General features: G+C 35.3%; 1 long non-coding RNA gene across 2 annotated transcripts in view; it reads left to right on the top strand.

Moving 5' to 3' along the window:
* LOC150109648 (uncharacterized) overlaps positions 1–20,897 on the top strand; it is a 52,216-nt gene that overhangs the window by 4,423 nt on the left and 26,896 nt on the right. For both annotated transcript variants that reach the window (XR_016549980.1, XR_016549981.1), the window contains exon 2: positions 3,520–4,120. This is a non-coding gene — a long non-coding RNA (uncharacterized LOC150109648). The remainder of the gene's footprint in view (positions 1–3,519; positions 4,121–20,897) is intronic.

Here is a 20,897-nt window from a genome sequence, read left to right as displayed (position 1 = left end):
GGTGAGCCTGTCATCGAGTGGAACAACGCTGAGTTGGGTGATCTTTCGGGATCGTCTTATTTTTAGAGCCCGTTTCACCTATACATAAGGTTGAAACCGGTCTGGGTAGTGACCTCTCCTCATAATGTCATTACAGTATTACATCCCCTAGGGGCTGTGTTTTTACATTATGAGAAAATATCAAGGATAGTGAGGGATCTTGATCCACCTTTGATACGAGTTGCCTTGGTGTTGTACTACCAAGTGGTTACTTACACTTGGATTTGCCGATAGTTTTTCGGTATGAAACTCATAGATCTTAGTCCTAGTTCTTAGAGTTTCGCTTACTGGCAGATAAACATCAAAGAATTTGTATTCCCTTCATTATTTTAAGGTTGCCAGAAAATAGCCTTTTGGCTTTTATTCAATAGCACAGTTAATTGGTGGTTTGAAAACAGCTTTAATTTCAGTGTTCCCGTCTCGCATTGATCTTAGATCTTATATCCGGCATTGAAAGCGGCTTTGGTGCGTCAGTCAATATGATGACCTTCTCTGTTTTGCAAGAAAAAAATAATAAATTACGGTAAATAGGTTAGACTGTATGTCCTCTTGCATACGGCCTTTTGAATATTAGGGTGGGTATTCTGGAGGTTCTATTGAGGTCAGTGTATATTTTGACTTTCCTTGAATGATGTTATTCTGCCATTGATTCTAATGCCAGCACTCCTTAATTGAATGTAGTAACAGCAGTCCTTGGTCATGCATTTTCCACTTCTCTAGACGCTTCCATCATCGCCATCGCTTTTCATTTAAAGTCTGTCATTGCTAAGACTAATTTTCGCTGTGAGCTCCATATTGATTATATTCGAGTCCTAAGTCTTAAGATAATGAATAATTCAAATGTCCACAGTTTTTTTTAAGTTTTAATTTTGATAATTAACAAGGTATAAAACAAAGCATTTCTCTCAGGATTGACTGTTACATTTATTAATTTAAACACAAAATAAATTCTAAAAAAGGAAACGTAACATATTTTGGTTTTAGAAGCTCTGAGCACCTTGGATAATACCCAATATATTTGTACTTATACGGCATAAATTTACAAATATACATATTCTCTGATGTTATTTTTGATATTATAATATCTAATCATTCGGCTGTCCGTTTTGGAGAAAAATATGCAAAAATATCACGAAGTTAAAAAAGAAAAAAAAAAAACTGTCTCTTCTAAATTCAACGCTGCATTCTCTAGAAGTGATCATGATAGTCGTTTTTTTTCCTGAAAAAAAGCATTACTTACTTACTGTCAAAGAGTTTGATCATCTGGAAACCCTTTTTAAAAAACTGTAGAAAAAAAGTCTTGCGGTCAGTGACGATCGAACCTGTAATACACTGATTTCCATAAATTAAGGAACAAAGAGAAAAAAAATGTCAGTGACGATCGAACCTGTAATATACTGATTTCCATAAATTAAGGAACAAAGAGAAAAATCGTAATATCTCAGATGGAAACGAGAAAAAAAACAGATGAAAGGCAGGTACATTTATGTAGAAAGTAACGCTAAGCCTGTTTATCGTATCCAAATGAGTGATGCTGTGGTATATGCAAATGAGCCAAGGCATAAAAGCCGGCGTTTTGGAGTGGTTTTGAATTTAATATCTGGAGTGAGAACAAGACAGTTAAATTCTTGATAAAACTACCTGAATTCATTGGATAAATGATCCAATGAATGCAGGTGGAGAGCCATCGTAAGACCAGAGATCGACTAAAGTCAGGAGGAGGTAGCCAAATGGTTGCATGTGAGTCTTTCCGTGGTTCACAGACTCCGGAACCAATTCTAAGTCACAAACAAAACCACACAGCGAAGGAAGGCTACGGGCTACCACTGCAGTGGGTGACCAATATCTCCGATTATCTACTCGCCGAAACAACAGCGCTAACCCATTCAGCTATGATCTGACCTCGCGTCGACTACAGGAGCAGTAGTATCTGCTTTCACTATGTGCAGAAGGCTTTGGCGAAAGTGATCAATATGCTTGGAGACCGGTAGCCTGCGTGCTCCTATAAGCCATGGTACAGAATGTTTGAAATGGACTAGGCTCACGCCAACTAGATCCATGACCAATGGGGGGGGGGGAATAGATATTGTTTATCAAGTCCCGATTTCCTCTACAAAGCGATGATGGTTTGGAAAGGCATCTCGTTGAGTGGGCGTACCACCCTAACAGAGCCACGAATCCGGTAACTTTTAGAGATGAGGTCCTGAACCCCCTATGTCCATCTGAATGCAGATGCGATAGGAGAGACACATTTATCCTACAAGACGACAATGCTCGTCCTCATCGAGTGAAACTAGTGGACGAGCATTCTTGAAGATAGAGATCTTCAAGGAGAGACTATCATATCGCCACCAAGGCCTCTTGACCTGAATTCTACTGAAAATATCAGAGATGCTCTAGGTACACTTGTTACTATTTCAAATTCCTCCTTCCCGAAACCTTGGACAGATTTGCAGGAGCAATGGTAATTGCCAACTGAGCTCCTGGACACCATTATAAACAGTATGAAACATCGTTGTAAATGCTGTACTGCTGTGAGGGTTACCACATTGCTTACTGAGGCCCTTTTGATCTGTTGTTTTTGACCATTGTCTTCATGTACCCATTTCTTGTTGAATTACACTATTTATTCACAATTTTTGTAGATGTTTCTTTCACATTTCGTATCATACTGCTTTTCGCCGAATTGCATAAAAATCCATCAAACATGTTTTGAGTTATCGTAATAATTCTCTTGGTTCCTTAAATTATGGAAACCAGTGTAGTGTTACAATTGGTGATCTTGAGTCATGAACGTTACGCAGGTACAGTCATCTGTTTTTTAAGCCCACAGTGAAAACTTGCACAACACATTGGTGCCACGCATGAACAGTGATTAATACATTACTTTATTTAAAAAAAAAATTAAAGCCAGTTAATTTGTTGACTGTTTTGCATCACACGTTAGCAACTTTAGATCACTTCGGGACTTTCTCCCAGTTTACATTAGCTGTTTAAAACAAATGTCCCTGTAATTCAATTTTCTCCTTACAACAAGCCACAGTGACTCCTTGGAAATTCCCTGAACTCCTCCTGTGTAACCTTATGATGCTCGTTTTAAATATCTTTGGTATGTTCTACTGATATTTTAAATTTTTCGAAAAATTTTATTTAATGATAGTTATCTGCCGTAGTCAAGTGATGAGTGTATCCGCTCTCCGACTAACAGGATGTTGGTTCGAATATCCCTCCCCCAAGACATTTTTTTTTTTTTTGGATATCTTTTAGGAGGGAGATGAATATTATCCCCACTGTAATTATCTTAAAAATTAAGTGTTTTAATTTAATTGTTTACTTATTTGTATTTAAGTTATCTAAGGATGTCAGAGCAAATATTTAAAAAAAGTTTCTGTTTGTGAGTTGCGCATCCTGACGTCATCAAGGGCCCCTTTCAAGTACTGTTTAAATCCTCCTACTGACAAACGCATTTGTTTATTTCAGAGCCAAGCATGGACTTCACCGCTATGTTATCGGAATCTCACCTACAAGCAATAGAAAAAAAGGCCAGCCGAGTATTAGCAGTGTGTTTCAGCTTGGCTTTCTCTTTGCTGTTTCTCCATAACATGATTTTAATCATCGGAATGCCAACAGCCCGTAGAGAGGGGGTGATTCTGACAGTTGCTAGTTGCTCCGTGCTGATCGCAGGTTTGCTGTATTACACGAGGGCCAGACATATCGTGGAAAAGGCCAGACCTTTTAGTGACCTTGTCATGTTCGACGCACAAGAAGACGCAGTGTGTTCTCCTTGCTCTTCATCGGACGACTTTGTTGATGTTAGTCGAAGTGTGGATCACGTGACCTCCGCTCAGTCCAGAACCTCAAGATCGATGAGCATTCCCGCTGATATCACACTCTTCAGTAAACTCCCAGAAGTAAACTCATCTCCTCCACCATCTTATCGAGAAATCGCAAGTGATCCTGAAGAAAAATGCCTAAAAGACGAAAATAATATCTATGCTCACAATAATTAGTGACTGTCCACCATTATTTAATTTTTGTAACCCAACAAAGACTTAAACTATGGAGAATTATCACAAACAAGGTAGGTAACCTGCCATGTCTCTTTGAAGTCATCTCTCTTAAATTTGCTGATGTGCGCAGTCAAACTCAATCTGCTGACTTTATTTTAATTGTTATTGATTTGAATTTATACTCCTATGTCACTGTTATGGTGTAAGTTTAGTGAAAAGTCACCTCACGGCCAAAAAAAAATATATATATATATAAATGCTATAATAATGTTTAGTACAAATTATGCAATTCTCTCCACAGAGTTCAACAATAATAACCATTATATTATAGTAATAATAATCTTTATAATAATATATCCATATATGCCAAGTACATACTGAAAAAAAAAATGATTGTGTGTTTTTAAGTTGTGCAATAAGTTTGGTTTGATAAAAATATATGAAAAATTTTATCATTATTCCACTTAATAAAAATCTCCAAGTGATAGCACCTTTATTTCCAAAAAAAAAAAAAAAATTATCATCATACACGGATTTAAAGTTTATTTTTATTAGTGCTTCAAAAAGGTGTACGAAAATATATACTAGATTATAAAAGATATATTATAAAAGATAATTTTTTCTACTCATAACTTAAAGATACACATTCTTCATATAAAGTATATTTTTGACTTTTTATTCTTTTATATTTTTTTCTAACCAAATATACCAAACTTATACTGTATTAAAAATAATGCCTGTAGCTTATTAAAATTAGTTAACAAAATAAAAAGAAAATACTTTTACTAGAGAGAATCTCTGTTAACTGCTATAAATTTTATTAAACTCATTGTCAAGTTTGATTAAAATACTCATCTACTTGTCTTCTGGAAGAGTATCAGTTAGTGCATCTACTGTATGCTGTGAATAATAAATATTATTTATGGCGAAAGGAGACTGAGTGGTCGTATTATAAAAATACACAATGTTCTGAACTTTTATTTACAACAAAATAATAAAAATCTCATATACAAAAAAGCCAATAAATTACAGATAACTTTGGTTCCTAAAACAGCATTTTTGGTGTTTCTCAGACCCAAACACGGTCTGGACATCTCTCAAAAGTTTACTGGAAGTGGAGTGTCGTTTTCAAGCATCCAGATCCCAATAGTACTGTTCTGATAAGAAGTTGGTAATGTGTCGGACAAAGATGCGTAAGGGGGTGGAGGAGATTCCGATTCCTCTAGAGACCCAGAGGAGTTCAGAGGACTGACCTTGAGATACTTTTTTGAGTCATCTGTTGCGTCTGAGTACGATGGAGGGGGTGTGATTTCTTGCTCTTCACCCACAGTGTTAATATTTCTGCTGGCTGACGGTTCAGTATTGATTGCTGCCCTCTGGTTGGTTTCTGTAGTGTCCACAGAACGAAATTCGTCCGAACAACACACGAAATACAGATAGTTACTAACCCCGTTTAACAGGAACACACCGGCTATAACGAATATGAAAATTCCAAACTGCTGATGAACTTTGTCGTCATACAGCAAATGCAGACAAATTCCAGGTATCAACAGAATAATCCCAACCATACAAATGATCGAGGAAAGTCTTCTCATTATTTTTCGCCTTCGTTCGTTCTGCAAGTTACTGTCGATGAGAAGAGGAGTGTTCTCCATGATTTGATATCTAAAAAAAGAGAGGAAAATCCTATACTATAATCAATGTCATGAAATCATAACAATAAGCAATTTCTGGTCATTACATCACGTCAGTTACAATTGATTTCATGTGAGTCGGCAGCAAGCATTATCATTATCGCTAATAACGTCACTTCGCTGATTCAGAATCCCCAAAATATAACTGCAATTCAGTAACATAATATAAATAAAAAAAAAATATCGAACTGTGAAATAACCTGGAGTTCTAGTTTGATTTCTATATATTATTATTATTTGATTTCTATATTATTATAACCTGGAGTTCTAGTTTGATTTCTATATATTATTATTATTATATTTGATTTCTATATTATTATTATTATTATAATAATAATAAAACAAAATAGCGCTCAATGAAATGAAATATTTTATATTTTATATTTTTTATGAAAACGCACTTCCCTTATGAAAGGGAAGTAGAAATATTAACTTTAAAAAAAATTGGTGTATTAACGCATTTCAAATGAACTCGAGATTCTTAATACCTATAGAAAAATTTGTTTAAAATTTTTGAACTTACAATATTATAATTTATTTATATTATAATATTTATTACAATTTACCTTTGCTTTCATCCAAATCATAAAATAAACCAATGGTATTCACAAGGATATAGATGATAACTATGTTGAACAAATAAATTTAGTGATGATATGATTTCAGATAATAATGGGATTTCGCATTTTCTAGGATTAGTCAAGTCACCACTCTGGTGGCGAAATTCTGAACGGTGAATGTCATTTACTATAAAAAAAAATAATTTTTTTCATCCCGCATACAGACGAATCGGCCCTTCAGAACACACGCCTACGGACAAAAAATACTAGCTGATATTTTTTGTCTGTAGGCGTAGTGGTGGTTGTGGGCAGTAGATGGCGTTGATGTAGATGACTGGTAGTAGAAGTTCTGTGTAGTAATGGAGACGGAGAGTTGTACAGTGGGTGTCCTCCCGCGATGAGTCTTCAGACTCCTTGGAGGTGTCACGAATAATAATAATATTCAATTTTGAAGAAGTGAAGGCTGTTCTTCTTGGGGAATATTTATTGGAAAGATTGAACCATGAATAAGATACCTGATAACGTTCAGCGAGCAAGAAGTTCGACTCTAAAAAGATTGGGGCGCTGTTGTTCATGTTACTGGGGATTTAGGAGAAATGGAGGGAATAGTGGATGCCAGGTCTGCTAAAGAACGCCCAGGAAAATATCTGCGGAAGAGAGATGTTGTATTGACGGTTAAGATAAAACATTATGAAAGGCAAAGAGATAACTGAAGTCTTATTTGCAAGAAGGCAAAACTGCATTTCAAGAGCATCGAAGGTTGTTATCGATCCATTGCAGTATGGTGTGGTGATCAGTGTTTAGATGATCTTGAATCCTCAGATGTTTCAGTACTTCAAGGTTTGTCTTATGAAACTATGGATGGGGTTTCAAGTCAGTGAAAAAAAAAGGTCGTTGGTGTATATAAGAAAGAGGTCAGGAGAAATAACAGGGGCCTCCCAGTATGCAGCTGCAAGGGGTCCCTAAACCTTTCCATAGCACCTATCCAGAGGCCGGTGACATGTAGGAGACGAGGATGTATTGTGGATCTTGATAGGCGAAATCCATATCTCTGATCAATATAATACTGTATTGTCTATAAACAACTATAGGCTCGATGAATAAATTAAAGATGACAAGAAATTATATTCTTGGTTTCATCGCCTGAAGTTACTGCACGACTGAGCTAATGTATATAGAGGCTAATGACTTCACATTCCTTGCCTTAGTATATATCCCGTAATGTAATGCATACAACCTTACACTTGAATAAAGGATTAAACCAAGAATATAATTTCTTGGCATCTTTAATTTATAGTATAACCAAGTGAAAGAGCTTTCAACAACTTTCTCTAATCCAGAGTACTTTAGTAATAAGTTGTGAAGCCTTTTCGCTACTTTTATATGGAAATATGACTTATGCATTACTTCAATCTTGGTTGCTCGGGGGACCGTGAGATGAGATGCGATGATTGATTCATTCAAATTCAATCCAAAATACCTTTGGTGGGTAATGAATGGCAATGCTGTAGCCAATGAAGTTCTAACTGAGGCTCGGCTATTGCTGTTACCCTCCTGCCATGATCAGAGTTTTAATTTAATTTTAATAGCTCAATAACACCTTATCCATACGCTGTCCTCTACAGATAACGGGGAAGATGAAAAGCATTCTTGCTTCGCCCATCTAGCCAGTCCTTTGATTTGATATCACCTATGGATATGGCTCCAACCCAATTAATGAGACTTCAATAAAGGTCGAAACCGGTCTTCAATAAAGGTCGAAACGCACAAACTTTATTTGCCTACACTTGGATAAAGGATTAAACAAAAGATATAATTTCTTGTCATCTTTAATTTATAGTATAACCAAGTGGGAAAACTTTCAACATCTAGATTAGATGTTGAAGACTACTTCTTGATTTTTTTTCAGTTTAATTGCGTTTTTATTTGCAAAACGAGTTGAAATAATATTTTTTTTTCGCTGTGTACCAAAAATGGCTGTGATTATGAATGGTGCTACTATAAAAAAAAATGCGATTAACAAGAGGGTGTAGGAAGAATGTCTAATATCCTGATGACATATTACTGATATGAGAATTCTTCGAAAAATTAGGAAGTGAACAAATGTGTGAGCAGAGTGAAACAGATTGGGAGGGGAAAGGTTAGCAAAAACAGGTGTTCGAGGCTCGGATGGTAAGAAAAAGATTCAGATGAAGATAGATTCAGGTGGACAACTGTTAGTGCCTTGAAATACTAAAATGTAATATCTGGTAACTAATAGATTAATTTGAATGAAAACTGTGGACAGGAAACTACGTATGAAATAGTGATTGTGTTAGATTTTCTAATATTTGCAATGCCCTATATAGAAAGAATGCACCAAAAAGGAGGAGGACTTCTTTTGTAATTGTTGTTTGTAATCATTTTCTTATTTGTTTTCATTTTAAGTTACCTCTTCACGGTATTATTATCATCATTCGTTTCGTGAGACTACCACAGCACAGTTACAAACATCGAAGCTAACTTTTTTATGAGATGGAAGTATGATGGTGATAGAAACAGGAGAGTTGTAAAAAGTAGTTCATTTTCACCTCAATGCATTTTGGCATTCTTCGATGACAAAATGCTTCCACAATTCAGGATGTCCACATTACAGATTTGTATCAGACGCCTATTGAATCCAACAGCCTCAATTTCTATGGAAAGACATCTCTGCATACCATTCAAACATAATTCCCAACCATTGCTTCAGTTTGATTGGCATGGTGCAAGTTTCGCTGTGATTGGACAATAAACTCATGTAAAGCTGCGATTTGGAGCATCGAATCACCATACACATCCTTCCAATCAGAAGAATGTGTTTGGGTGCGGTGGCTGCCAGGAGAACGCAGAGTGTATTGTCCCCCCCATTGAGTGTTATGATGTGGAATGATTCTTTTTTTTTCTTTTTTTAATAAGAGATCCATCTCTTTTTGAGATGGGTCTCTTATAATACCCTGTGAAATTCTGTGTTTTCTGAGAAGTTGAGCTGTATAGAGAGGTCACTCGCTTAAATAGATCCACGACTGAATGTCAGTTTGATAATGCACCATGTTATGCTTCAAGGGATGGGCGGCATAAGTAGAAGAAATAAAAGTACAAAGGTTAGACTGGCCAGCACACAGATTCCTGATTAAAATCCTGAGTATCTGTGAAATGAGGACAGAAGCCCCGGCTCAGAATGAGGCCAGTACGTTCTTCGCTATAACCGGAATCAGATTAGTCCATTGACTTGTTTCTGAAGTTTATTTTAACAGAGGATTTGAGAGATACTCAGCTGTCAGTAAAATTTTGCAACATTCTCTGTATGTTTACGTGTGTGGGGAGGAGTGAGGGTACGATAAACGCATACACGCAGAAAATAAGACAAGAAACTTTACATGTACAGATAACCCTCGTACAACGCGGTCTACAAACTGTAGTAGCCCTTGTTCAACACGGTTTCGATAAAAACATGGTCTACAAATTGTAGTAACCCTTTATCTTTTCATATATTTGTCCCCGCGAATTAAAAATCAAATTTTATCTTTGTTAAATTTGCGTCTGCAAATATCGCGCATGTAGTTATAAGTAGCGAATTTATATTAGGGGAAATACCCTTTAGCACGCATGTACCTCAATTGTTTACAGTCTAAACTAGGGGTCGGCAACCGGCGACCCAGACATGCATTTTTGGCGACCCATAAAAGGTCTACCATCCTTACATGGCATGTGGACCATATGTTGAATTCTTTAAATAACCATTTTATAATATGAATAATAAATACACTTTTGCAGTCGCGTTCCCTGGTCTGTCTTTCAATATAATTCAATAACAACTATTATTTTCAGAATATATATATTTGTTGAAAATAATTTCAAAAATGGGTTCAAGAAAACGTAAAATTGCAGATGAAGGAAGAAGGTTTAAAGATGAAAGAAACAGCAAGTACTTCTTTATTGAAAATGGGGGTAAGCCCCTTTGTCTTTTTTGTCATAAAAGTGTTGCTGTTATGAAAGAATATAATATCAGACGTCATTACGAGAATGTCGTACTTTATCTCGTAATCTCGTACTTGAAATATTTCTGTGTGTTTTAAGACTGATATAATAAAAATTGATAACTTAAAGTATTTTTTCACTCGCTATTTTCTCTTAGTTAAACGTTTGCGGCACGATTATTAAAAATAAAAGTTGAATATGTGGCCCGCGAGTCTGAAAAGGTTGCCAGCTCCTGGTCTAAACTGTTTAATGTTGAAAATTGTCTTCATTTTCTGCCAGGAACGCTTATTAAAAATCATAAGTGTGTTAATCTCAAGCTGAGCACTTTATTTTCTTGTGAGTTACATACAATATGTAACGCTTTTTTATGTAAAAATTTTATTTTTATAGTAATGGTCACTTAGAGGGCTTTTGCGATATGGTTGAAAACAAAATTAATGAATTAATTGATGGGGAAACAGATTTAAATGAGGAGGAACTGGTACAATTAATGGAAGACGTCGAACCAAATGGCGGGGAAAGTTCTGCCAAAGATTCTGATTGTGATGAATCCGTTAAAGAATTCAGTTTAAAGAAATTAGTAGAAGGATGGGACTTGGCAAGAAAGTTAGGAAGTTATTTTACGGATAATGATCGCTCAATGGAGCGCTCCGGAAAATTCACGACAAATGGCGGGGAAAGTTCTGCCAAAGATTCTGATTGTGATGAATCCGTTAAAGAATTCAGTTTAAAGAAATTAGCAGAAGGATGGGACTTGGCAAGAAAGTTAGGAAGCTATTTTACGGATGATGATCCCTCAATGGAGCGCTCCGGAAAATTCATGAGCAATTGGATAATTGTTTAGCTCCATATTATGAACTTAATAAAAAAATTGCAGCATAGTGGTAAGCAAGGTCTTACTACTGACTTTTTGATAACTAAACCAGCCGAAGTATGCACAAGAATTATACAAATGATGTCCAAGCGATTTCAAGTGATGACGACGTCCGTAAATAAAGAACATCTACGAAATGTTATTTTTGAAGAGAGTGATGACGATTAAAATATGCACTTTATTTTATTTTGCCTAAAACATTTATGCATTATGGGCAATGAAGTTTACGTGCAATTTGTATTTTTATAAGTTTATACAATGTATTTTGTTTCATAGTTTATGTTTTCTTAATATGAATTACTCGAATTAAATAAAAATATTTTTTTGTTGGATTTGTCATTGTTGTTTATATAATTAAAAAAAAAAAACGATTTCGGAATAACCCTATTTTTTCTATGTGATATGAGTCTCGCATAACGCGATTTATATAACGCGGCATTTCTATGGAACCTAACATCCGCGTTATACGAGGGTTACTTGTATAAGCATTTTGGACACAATACACAGATTGCTCCGTAACGAAGGAACTATTTTTTTTAAAGAAGAAAACTTTTTTAATTAATATAATATTAATTAATCATATAAAATTTTTTGACATATAGACTTTATAATATATTAGAAAAAAAAATCATTAACACCAATTTACGAAAGTAAATTATAAACAAGTGCATTTTCTATGTAATCTATAAAAAGATATACTTTTCAAAAATAAATTTTAAAAAAGCCAAAAATTTTAATTAATATAATATTAATTAATCATATAAATTTTTTGACATATAGACTTTATAATATATTAGAAAAAAATCATTACCAATATAGTTTTCTAATAACTAAATATAAATATTTAAGAAATTAATATTCATAGAAAATTTAATGTAATCTTCATCGCAAGTGTCATCCGGTTATACTGAGGTCGAGATTTTGTATAAAGAGGAACTTGAAATAGATCATAGAATATCAGCATTGAAGGCGTCATGAATCGGGTATCCAATTCATTTCGTTTTCAGCACTCTTTAATATAACAATATTCAATGTATTTAGTGCTAAAATTATATCATCTTTGGACTATATACAACATTAAATTAATTAGTTAAATTTCCATCTTACTTGGTACCACTGTAGAATGGAGTCATCCGAAAGCAGATCGCTGTAACCCTTTATCGCAGTTGAGGAGCCTTCACACCCCTTCGTTTTAATATTCTTTCGATTTCTCTTCCATACGAAAACACGTCCTTAAGACCACACTAACAAGCACTCATATTAGTATATTTTTACTTTCACTTTTGTCAAACAAACACCCCATACTGTCGCCTACCGCAATTAAGATATTGTGACACGTGCGTCCGTGCACCACCACAGTCATATGTAAAAAGTCCCTTCGTATTTACGCGCTCGCAATGTGGGCTGTTCTTCGTCATTTCCTTCATGTGAAGTCGAACTGCTTCCTGGATCCCTTATTATAATTTTATTTTGTTCGTGTGGGGGATTTTCCATCAGGGTTTTCCCTGTCAGACTCAAAGCACATCCTGTGGTTAAATAAAATGTTCCAAGAATAAAATGTTCATGAACTATATCAGCGAACTTCAGTTCTGCATCACTTTCTTTTGTATTATTATTCAAATAAGTAATTTGTTAAGCGAAAATGTTGAATATTCTTTTTTGGATTTTTGCCAAAGAGCTGACACGTTTACGAGTAATGCTGCCACTTCATGCTTTGTTATTGCAAGGCTGTTCAGGCTGTTGTACTTGTGGATGACTTTTCTTTATTAGTTAGATAATACATCAAAAGGGGGAAAATGAAAACCAAGTTATAACTATCACTAGGGGCGGCTCGTGCATAAGCACTACAGCACCCCCCAATTTTTCTCGATATATAAATATATTTATTAATTTATTTATATTTGCTTGTAATATTTAATTTTATCATCAACAATTCTCTTATTTTGTATAAAAAATAATAAAAATCCATCGTGCAGCACTTAGCAGGGCGAAGGACGCTTGCACCACTGTGTTTGCTACAGTGTCATATTGCTACGCGCGCAGGCATATGCACGTCATAGTGAGATGCGATCTATTAGCGTAATGCGGCACTGTCCGTGGCGCAGTTCCACTGTTGTTTATATGCAGTTTGCGCCAGTAGTAGGGTGTTCGTAGTGCTTATCGGGTTTACTCGGTCTCTTTAAATATTTGGACATCACAATTAAAGACATAACATTTGTTATAGTTTTTATTTTAGAACATTATTGGAGTTATGATAATGAATTTTATTTTAAAGTAATTTTGAATTTTATTAAACTGTATAATTTTATCGATAATAAACAATATTTTTCATGTGTAATTTTTTTTTAAACATTTTTACTATAATTTTGATATTTTGCCAAACATGTATACACTGTGCTTATCAGTGTGTATGTATATTACGAAAGTAGCAGCACCCACGATTTCAAGCCACGAGCCGCCACTGTCTATCACTGTAAATTACATTATTAGTTTTGTACTAAATAAACTATCTGTTATTGCAAAATAATCCAATATTCTGCAGTAACAGAGTTGGACTATTATTAACCAATATACAAATGAGAGAGCGATAGAGAGAGAATAAAAAGCCAGGTTACTCCTTTTCCTTCGATTCTGCCATCTCATTTGTTTGTCTTGTGTTCATCATAAACATTTGAATTGTTCCACTTTTTCTATTTCAAGGTTCCCAATATTAACACTTGTATCAGTTAACTGATTATGCTTGGTAGTAATTATTAAATTAGTTTTCGTTGATTAATGTTTAGTCCTATCTCAATTGCTGATTTTTCTAAATTCTAAATATGTTTCTTCTGCCATTTGTTTGGCTCTTGACATAATGTGAAGATCATCTGCGTATGCTATAATCTGCACTGATTTCTTTACTGGAGTGTCTTTAATATCTATTGGCAACGATGGGATTATGTATTCCCGAAATAAGTTAAGTATTGCATCTAGACCATGTCCTTGTTTTAATAATTGAGATGTTGTTAAATTATTTGGTATTTTAACCTGTGCTTTAAATTTTGCATTGTTAATGAAGTCTTACTAACTCATCTCATATTCCAAAGTGCATCATAATATCATAGTTATCTTTGTTAATGCTGCCGTATACTTGTTGGAAAACAACAAAAATCCGATGAATATTTATACCAAATTCCTAAAATTTCTCTAATAATTGTTTAGCTATGTCAATTGTAGATTTGCCTTTCCTGAAACCTCCTTGGTGAATACCAATTATCTTCTCGATAAATGGATTTAATCTATTCTTCAAAATATAAGTAAATACGTTTAACAGAGAACTACATCTGTAATTTCCACAAACTGTTTTGTTGTTCTTTTTATATCGTGGGCAGATCAGACTCTTTCTCCATTCGTTTGGCATTTTCTCTTTGTTTCAAGTGGTTAAAATAAATCTGAATATTTCGCTTTTAATATCTTTCTTTCAGCTTTCAGGAACTCTACAGGATTTAATATTAATAAAATACGTTATTCTTCGATAGAAAAGAATATCTATCTCGTGCTTTAAGAGTAAGTTGTTTCCTTTGAATGAATATACAATATCCTAAATAAATTAAAGATGCAAAGAAATTATATTCTTGGTTTAATCCTTTATCCAAGTATAATTTATCCAAATATATATATATATATCAGTGGCATCGCGTGATCATTTCGGTTGGGTGTGCTGTCATGTTTTCCAGGAGGGAGGGGGGGAAAGAGAAGCTTGGAGACAAATAATTACATCAATAAACGTCTTTTAGCTTTTTTTAATGTAATTATTTGTCGATGTAAACTATAAATACATTATTTTCATTTTCCATCGATTTTAATGATCTTTAATTCTTGGAAAAGAAAAAAAAGTATTCAGAATTAATAGTTTTTAGCACAATTTCATATATTAAAAAATTGGCCGGCATATTTTATTAAAAATCAACTAATTAATTAATCCTAAATCAAATTATTTCAGTTTAAAAGCAAAAAAAAAAAAAAGCATGACCGTGGGATTGCATTTTATCGATGTATGTAAGTTTTGAGAGGGCATAGCACATTTGAACGCATCTTAATTGGTCCAATGCAATTAATTGCAGGATAACTTTGAATACTTCTGCTTAGAGTGGGGGAACAATCTGTTTTATGATTGATTAGAAAACCGCAATGAAGGAGATTGCTATATTTGGTTGGCATATCTGAAATACTCAAAGATGAAAATATGTGAACCATCATTTATAAGACATGTGAGAATAGGAAGGAATAAGTGTGAGTAGAAACACTTTCAATAATGGTAAACGAATTATTAATAATTATCATTTGTGATGTGTGTGTGTGTCCTATAAGTTGGTGGGTATTGCGAATAGCACGATCCTATAAAGTCTAAACATGAATAAGTCTATTTATGATGGCATAATTAAAAAAAAATTATGAAGAGAGAGAGAGAGAGAGAGAGAGAGAGAGAGAAAGAGTATTGCAGGAATAAATATGTTTTGATGGAGCAGCAAATCATCTCGTAAAATTTGTTGCACATGTTATATGTATTTCTCTGGTTTGTGTATATTTTGCTCCATTTTCCAAGAATTTTATTTTGTTTACTGAGACTCCGTATACACAACATCCGGTCATTAATCGGGATTATCCACACTTTCCGGAATCCTACGTTTATGAATTTTTTTTTTTTTTTTTTTTTTTTTAGTATCAGCGGTTCTACTGTCTTATGAATCTCACGTATGCTGGTATTTTGTTGTAGATCAACAACGTCTTATAATACACGGAATATTCATTTTTATTCAGGAATGGATATTTTTTACTGTCTGTTGTTTCCGAGGTAAGCACGACTGGAATAAAAATGTCTCTGTACCGTTCAAAAATCTTTGCAACCTCAACAGATGCTATACTGCACAAGCAAAAGAAAAAACAATTAGCATTTTTCTCCTAACATCCACTTTCAGATTTTCAGTTCCAGAAAACATGTGTAACAACTGTTTGTAATAAAGCCGTCGGATAAAGTAATCTCTCAACAATCATGACAACATTCAATTGGATTGGTTGACACAATAACCAAAATAACCAATCACAGCCGCTAGGTGCTGAGTGAGCTCAAAATGTTAGCTCACCCGGCCCAGCCTTCTCAGCGGTTTAAAAATAATACAACGCTAAGAATTTGACACGCTGCGCCCTCTTTACATCTTTTCGAATGGCTCAAAGGTGTATGTATTTTGAAGCACACCCGGGCTATTAATGCGAATGAGACGAAATGTTTAGGCGGCGAAAAGCGCCTTCTTCATGAAGCACTAATGCTTTATTATCCTCGTGAAGAGAACGATGAGGCATTAGTGCAGTATAGCCTGTTCAATTTTAGGAATCGCGCGAAGTCTGCATCTGCAAAACAGTTGGATGAGTCTTTAACGGGAATAAATGCAAAAATATAATATCGGTGATACTGATATTTCGTGGATGAACACCGCACACCCGGAATATTTGCCCCTGATATACCTATATAAGCATAAGCAAGCAAAATTTGCACTTTGCGCTTTCTTATATATATATATATATATATATATAAGCTCAGCAATAGCCGAGCCTCAGTTAGAACTTCATTGGCTACAGCACTCCCATCCATTACCCTCCAAGGGTATTAATCACCGCATCTCACGGTCACTCTTCCTCCAGATACTCTTTTCTTATAGTCCTTGAATGGGCGAAGCAAGAATGCTTTTCACCTTCCCCGTTATCTGTAGAGGACAGTGTAGGAATAAAGTGTTATTGAGCTATTAAAGCTCTGATCATGGCAGGAGGGTAACAGCAATAGCCGAGCCTCAGTTAGAACTTCATTGGCTACAGCACTGCCATCCATTACCCTCCAAGGTTAGTAATCACCGCATCTCACCGAGATTTCATTACAGTTGAAGTAATGCAGAAGTCATTTTCATATACGAATTGTTAAAAGGTGTCACAGCTTATTATTAAAATACCCGAGATTAGAGACAACTTTTGGAAGCTTTTCTACTTGCTTATAATATAATATATTCTTAAAGATACCAATAATTTCTTGGTATCTTTAATTTATAGTATAAACAAGTGGAAAAACATTCAACAATATAGCAAAGTTCTTGAATCGATATTAGCTCTACAGAGTCGTCATCTATAGTAGTAGTAGCTGATATATAATCCCAAGTTGCAGAAGTAATGTTCATATTCAGTAATTCATTCTTTTCATCTGACAAATCGAGCCTTCAGAACACATGCAATTTTCAGATAAAAAAAAATACTTGTGGTTGTTGTGGGCAGTAGATGGCGCTGATGTAGATGATTGGTAGTAGCGGTTCGTTAGTGGTGGAGACGGAGAGTTGTGCAGTGGGTGTCCTCCCGCAATGAGTCTTCGGACTCCTTGGAGGTGTCATGAATAATAATAATAATAATAATAATAATAATAATAATAATAATAATAATAATAATAATATATCTATCCGAGGCTTATAACTTCCTTTAATTTGTTTATTTATATAATATGCTTATCTAAGATCACTCTTGTTCTATTCTGAATATTATTTCATATCAAGAGCTAGTCTTTGCTTGTCTTGATTCAGTTCTTTATAATTTTTTCTTCTTAACGAATTAAAGAACCTATTAACAAAACAAAAAAAAGCATCAACCACTCAAGACATTCTAAACGTAATCGATGAAAGAAGAAAATACAAAACCTCTATAAATGAAGAAGTAAGGAAAAATATAAACAACTAAAAATTATGATGAATAAAAAATGTAAACAAGTAAATTATACATACAAATTATAAAAGCACAATGGTATATACAGATGTGCAAAGAGTAGAATATTTAACCAAGACTATGAGAAGAGATATGAGAAGAGATAAAATTCGAAAAGGAATAAGCCAAAAAAAAAAAAAGGAAGAAGCATAATCATCAAAAATGCACATGTGGCATTCTTATCGAGAAGAAAAAAATTTCAGAAAGATGGACTTTGAAAAACTCATCATGGAGAATATCTAGACGACAAGGCTATAAAAGATAGAAGACTTAATGTGGAAGAAACTGCAAACATGAAAGATGAATTTGAATCAGCGCTAAATGATCTGTCTGCCAACAAGACACCAGGTATTGATAACATTTCTTCAGAAGTATTAAAATATTTAAGAAATATAACCAAGTCATTCCTATTGAGGATCATAAGGAATGTAAACTGCTTGGGAAGAAGTCACGGATACTACCGTCAGGAACAAACAGCCATGGCGCCCACCTTAATAAGATGCCTGCAGGAATCCTAGAGCATACTTTCCACAAGCGTACGAGAGCGATCAATGCAATTTTGGAACATTCTTCCTGTAGGTATGTAATGAGATCCAGGACTATCGTGGGGCGGATCCCTTGACCTCACCCGACGCTCCAGTTCATCCCAGAGATGGTCAATAGGGTTGAGATCACGGCTCTGTGGAGGTCAGTCAAATGCAGTGACGTTCATGTCCACAAACCATGTATTTACAGCAGCAGCCTTATTACACGATGCATTGTCTTGCTGAAAGACACAGTGGTCAGTTCTTAGAAACGCCACAAAATAGAATGCATTGCATTGTTCACAATGGTCAGATACCTATCGGAGTTCAGTGTTCGTGGCACCACAGAAATTCGAGACCAAATCAGGAAAAACAGCGCCATGCCATCAGACTGCCTCCTCAGAATTTCACAGTTCAAGTTACATACTCGGTATCTATCTGTCAACAATTTGCCGAACAGACAGGCCAGCAACATGGCATCCTACCACAACGCGTTTTTAAAATATCCGTCAGAGTTGCCTTCCAGCAGCCATTCCACCCAGACACAACTGCACTAACTTGGAAGCGATTAACGATTAACATTTCTGTCATAAAGGGTGCAGCAAAATGCTTTTCATACTCCCAGCTATCTGATAGGGAAACGGTGAGTGGAAAAAGATTTGTGAGCCAATTGCTCGCCCTGAGCGGGCTAGTAGATTAAATATCAGGATTGGGGTTTAATATGGCTTTTGGTCTTTTATGTTTGAAGTAATCTGTTGCGTCGTAGTTTTCAGCTAGTTGAATCAATCTGTTGGGGTGTAGAGATGCTTTTGAAAAGAACTTTGTTGCTATAGTCTGCAGGACAGTGTAGATATATGGGGATATCTGTGTTCCGGTGGAGTTGCACATTTCTTACGTACCATGGTGCGTTTAAGATCATTCGTAGACATTTATTTTGCACACGTTGTCACTTGAGAATATTAGTGTCAACGGTATGGCTCCAAGCCGGAGAAGCGTAAGTGAGTATAGGACGAACCATCAATTTGTAGATGAATAATTTGTTTCTGGTGTTCAGCTTTCTGTTGAGATCAGTTTATGTAGTAGTCCGTAATGTCAAATTTTATCAAATGCGCTGGCTATGTCTAGGCAAACAGCCCCAGTGCATTGATGCCAATTAAATCCTGTGGAGATGTATTCGATTAGTCTATGTATCTGTTGTGTAATACTATGGAATTGACGGAACCCAAACTTCTCATTAGGAAGAATGTTTAACTCGTGAACGGAGACTTGGAATCTGATAAGAATAACTTTCTCCGCAATCTTACCCAGATTTGAAATGAGGCTGATTGGTCTGTAACTTTGAAGAATCATATTCTTCCAATTTATATACCGGCTATAAACACCGACTCATTACATGCACGATACACCTTGTCCATTGGGGATGTCGGTTACCTTCTTTCCAAGTAGTGTAAAATATAATAGCATATGATTAGTGTTAGGGTACATATTTGCAGATGTACTATACTATATAGTACATATAAATAAATAAACGAATTTCAAACTAAAAGTAAGAATGGGAGTTCATGTCTCTCATCAGCCTTTGGAGTATAAAGAGTGCTGAGGGTCAACAGGTAGTAAGAGGGTAAGAGAACAAAGGAAGGTAAATAGTACATATATATAAATAAAAACGAATTTCTTAAGTTCTAAAAAGAATTGAACGATGGACTGAGTCCTTGACTCTTTGTCCCGCCATCTGAATGAAGAAAATCTGTGTGGATTGAGTGTTATTGAGCTAAAAAGCTCTAGTCATGGCTGGGTAACGGCAATAGCCGAGCCTCAGGTAAAACTTTATTGGCTACAGCATTGTCATTTGTTACCCTTATAGTCCTTATAAGGACTGGCTTAAAGGGGAGAAGCAAGAATGCTTTTCACCTTCCCCGTTATCTGTAGAGGACAGTGTAGAGATAAGGTGTTATTGAGTAATTAAAGCTCTGATCATGGCAGGAGGCTAACAGCAATAGCCGAGCCTCAGTTAGGACTTCATTGGCTACAGCATTGCCATCCATTACCTTCCCTATTCATTTGTTACCCTTATCCTTATAAGGACTGGCTTAAAGGGGCGAAGCAAGAATGCTTTTCATCTTCCCCGTTATCTGTAGAGGACAGTGTAGGGGATAAGGTTTTATTGAGCTATTAAAGCTCTGATCATGGCAGGAGGGTAACAGCAATAGCCGAGCCTCAGTTAGAACTTCATTAGCTACAGCATTGCTATCCGTTTCTCTCCCAGGGTGGACAGAAAATCGATCTCCATTTGTTACCCTGGAAGTCCTAAAAAGTCCTAAAACAATCACATTTGTAATTTCTTTAGGTGTTGGACATCATTTCCAAAAATGCTACTGCTTTTCATAAATTTATTAGCTTGTCACTCGATAATATTTATTTAT

The sequence above is a fragment of the Typopeltis vanoorti genome, chromosome 2 (assembly GCF_054136105.1).
Source record: "Typopeltis vanoorti isolate ZY-2024b chromosome 2, IOZ_Tvanoo_1.0, whole genome shotgun sequence".
NCBI classification, from domain to species: Eukaryota; Metazoa; Arthropoda; class Arachnida; order Uropygi; family Thelyphonidae; genus Typopeltis; species Typopeltis vanoorti.
The sequence above is the reverse complement of the archived record's forward strand: the minus strand, read 5'-3'. Positions and strand labels throughout refer to the sequence as shown.